General features: G+C 50.4%; 1 long non-coding RNA gene across 1 annotated transcript; it reads right to left on the reverse strand.

Annotated features, from left to right (window-relative positions):
* Positions 1-10: 10 nt before the first annotated feature.
* Positions 11-4042, reverse strand: LOC106727197. The gene is made up of 3 exons (XR_001363376.1): positions 3996-4042; positions 2902-2982; positions 11-77 (listed from the first exon to the last, which is right to left on the reverse strand). It is a non-coding gene; the product is annotated as an uncharacterized LOC106727197 (long non-coding RNA).

Raw genomic sequence — 4042 nt, forward strand, 5'->3', positions numbered from 1 at the left:
TCCATCCCCGCTCCAGCCCCGCTTCAGCCTGGGCTCCGCGCAACGCCGTCCAGCTAACAAGTCCCAGGCACCTAGGGCTGCAAAAGGAAAACACAGAACAAAACCAAAATTCCAAAAAAAAAAAAGAAAGAAAGAAAAAGAAAGGCTCCACATGACTCTGCCAGCCGCTTTGGGAAATCAGAATAAATGCCTCCAAAGCACCATTTTAAAGCGGGGTTTGGGGAGAGGTGCAGAGTTCTGCCCCCGCGGGTCAAGCTCCCGCTGCGAGGGGCTGCGGGCCACGCGGCCCTCGGTCTGCTCGGGGGTCTGTGGCCTCAGCGCGGACGCTGCCTCCCGGCTCCACGGCCCGGGAAAGGGCCCGGCATCGCGGGGGACGGAGCCGCCCGAGCTCACCCACGCGGGCTGGGTCCTGCTAACTCCCCCAGATCGTTGTAACTGGTTAATAAAGCGATTGACACTCAACAAAACCGCCGTCGCCGCGGGAGTCCTTGGCAATAAAGTGAGAATCACAACTACCGGTTTGTTGTCGTTGTTAACTGCCTTTATTACCATTACTTAGTATTCCTAAAAAAAGAAAGAAAGGAAGAACAGAACAAGGAACAGGGCTGAAGAAGAGATAATCCTTTCAGACCCAAAGGCACATAAAGGAGATCCCTTCCCTTTTTCTCTGAAACCAGAGCCCCGGTTTTTCTGGATTCGCCCTCAGTGAGCCACCACCAATAACGCTGGGAGAGAGACACAGGAGCTCTGAGCTCCGCGTTCGGGGTGGAGTATAAATGGTTAATGGCGACTCCCTTAAAACGCATAAAATTTTATCTGACTCTTGGCCTTGATTTAAGGTACGGATGCTTTTATACAGTCCTGCTCTATCTACAGGATTAGACGACACAGAAAGAGTGAAAATAAGGAGAATGAGATATATTCTATACCTGTTTCCTGAGGTGAATAAAATATGTTCATTTCATTTTGACACCCTCCCCCCCCCCACACGCCAAATTATGTGCGAGGGATATTAGAAAATATAAATCGTCCAGTTACGTAATTTTCCTATCGGAACACCTGACTTACGGAAACTGGCATCTCCAATTGTGATTCTGCTCTTGCAGACCGATTCCGATGGCGGCTACACACAACAATTCCCGGGAGTGAGTGCCCAAGCCAAGCCATGGATCAGGGAAAGCTGACCAAAGCCCCTCTCGTCCCCTTCTTGGTTCACGGAGGTAGGAAAGGCGCTGTCCCACACTGTATATCATTTCCCACGGAACCAACTTAAAATCCACTTCTATCTGCCAGGGGTTGTTGGGGGAGGAATTAAACCCTAAACGTGTAATGCTCCTTTGCAATTGCAATCAAAACCTATTTAGATTTTTTGAAAAGTATCTCGAGAACATGGTATTTGTTCAGGGACTTGCATCTAGCATTAAGTTTGATGTGGAATTTTTCAATTTTAAGTAAAGCAGAGAAAGAAAGCAACAACAACAACAACAACAACAACACACACACACACACACACACACACACACACACACAATCCAGGCCTAGGAGTTCTAGGTGTATTGGCTGCATTTTGGAAGGTGCACTGGGCATATGCCACAGAACCAAGAGGAACTTATTAAATCTTAGCTTCTCAAAGACACTGTCAAGTGTACCTGGGTGGCCTGGCAGTCACAGGAACTATATCCACAACTACTCCCATTCTTCCTTCCCTCTTCTCAGCTGGACACCTAGCACCGGGGCCTCCACACCACTGCTGTTTTAAAGGATGTATTTTTGAACCCACGGAATATTCAAAGGTCAAAATGAGTCCCTTTTTTGACAAGAGAGGGTCTAATCCCCCCTTTGAACACAAGAGGTCGCTCCTGGGACCAAATACTGGGGGAAATATTGCTAATCACTATTTGATATATTCTATAAATACATCACAGAAATTTTTTACAGATACATTTACTGCATTAAATGCACACATCAGCGAAGGAAATGGGACTAATCTGTGATTCTATTGGAACTTCCAGGTGAAGGGAAACAATTAGTACCTGCTATCCAAACAGATTCTGATGCCAACTGTATCAGCAAGACACCACTCCAGAGCGAAACAACATAATCATCGGGTTCCCTCAAATTGCCCCCTTGGACAGGGGCAGCGTCTGCTTAATCTTCACATCCATGGGCCTGGGAACTTGCTAGCAAAATACTTGTTTACAACACCAGTGGCTGCAGCAGGCAAAACACACTGTCCTCCCTTTAGTATGACATTGCCCGGCACTAACGGTTTTCCTCCACGGGGCACGCCAGCTTCTGTTTGGAACTGCTCTCACCATCAGCAATATTCTTTGGCACAGCTCATTCGTTTAGGGGGTTACAACGCCACACGGAGTGTGTAGCTGGTGGGAAGGAGGGCGCTTTGTGAATTTCAAACATGAGCCCTCTGGCTTCTGGCAGCTTCCGTGGTTCAATTCCCCGGTATAAAAGCGGCATGATGGCATATGATCGGTTAAAATCCTGTTTACTTTCTGGTGCTACACTGGCATCTCTTTTATTTTCCTAGAGTCAACTTGGTTATCTACCCAGGAAACATGCCCGTATACAGGGAAGCCAGGGCCAGTTTTGCAAAAGCAGCTGACAAAAGGCTCCATGCATAGAACAGCAGAGACTAGAAACTATCACCAAAAACCAAAACCAAAAATCTGGTAAACTGATCAACCAATTTGTGCACCCAACTTTCGATTTCTCTCTCTCTCTCTCTCTCACACACACACACACACACACACACACACACACGGACAGGACTCACAATGAAAATAAAAGGGATGGAATCCAGTTAGAGATCTTCCTTGAGAGAAAAGAAAACACCACAAATGCATGTTCTTGATAAAGCCTCGGGGAGGCCAGGCGGACACTCACGCATCTTGGCTTCTCCTGAGTTCAGGCAAACCCAGCCACCGAGGCCGGCTGGCGGCTGGCGGCTCTTATCAAGGGTGAGATCTGGGAAAGATACAAAGAAAGGAGTTTCCTCACCGCCGGCCTCGTTCCGGGCAACAAGACACCAAAATTACCCCTATTCTACTGCGGCCTGAGTTTGTGGGCCTTTTCAGATAAACCTGGCAGCCACGTTAGATAAGGAATCACTATTTAGAAGCTTTAGGGGGAAGTGTGGGGGCTCCTGCGGGGGGCGGGGGCTGAGACTTTGTCTTAGGGAGACGGAAAGATGCCAGGAACATGGAAGAATTTACTGGAACGGGTTCCCGGCGAGCTGCAGCCGGCATTCATTCCTTTCCAGGTTGTTTTCAGAGAGAACATGAGGATATTCACGCCCAGTTAAGTGAAATCCGTATTTCAGTTTTATCTTAGACCCCTCCCTACTCTCGCCCTTGGACTAATGCATTTTAGAAATCTCTAGAGAGACATGGAAATTTGTCTTTATAATGACCGAAACGCCACCAGCTAATTGTACACGTTTACTCAAAGACAAAGGGCAGGAGACCAGCAGAGAGAGAGAGAGAAACTGGGCAGGACATAACCTCTTCACAAACTCGAAACTACTGGAAAGCCATTTCGTTTGGGGCTCGTGTGAGCGTCCTAACTCCAGAGTGAAGCTGGCACAGCAGACGCCGCGGGGCGCGAGGGGAGAGAGGAGTTCGCGGAGCCCACTGGGTTTTACCTGCGCGCCTCCCACCAGGTCCTCCGCTAAGGCCAGCGCGCTCCTGTCCTTCCACCCCGCGTGTTTGGCGATCGGGGCTCGGAGGGGACGGGGTCCCGGGGGAGCAGTAGCGAACAATACCTCTGGGTGCGTTCATCCCACCCCCGGGCCTTCTTCCCCGAGTCAGCTCCCAGCGGGCCCGGCGGAGCCAGCTGGGGAACTCACCCTCCCGGGCAGCCAGGCGCGGCCAGGCCCGGAGCTGTGCGCCCCAGTGCGAGGTCGAACCCAGCCAAACGGGCTGTTCCAAGTGGCCCCTTTGCTAGCACCCGGGGGGGACCTCATCCTCGGGAAGACCTACCCACCAGCCGCTCGCCCGCGGCGGTAGAAAAGTGAGCCCGGCGCGCA

The sequence above is a fragment of the Myotis brandtii genome, unplaced genomic scaffold (genome assembly GCF_000412655.1).
Source record: "Myotis brandtii unplaced genomic scaffold, ASM41265v1 scaffold384, whole genome shotgun sequence".
NCBI classification, from domain to species: domain Eukaryota; kingdom Metazoa; phylum Chordata; class Mammalia; order Chiroptera; family Vespertilionidae; genus Myotis; species Myotis brandtii.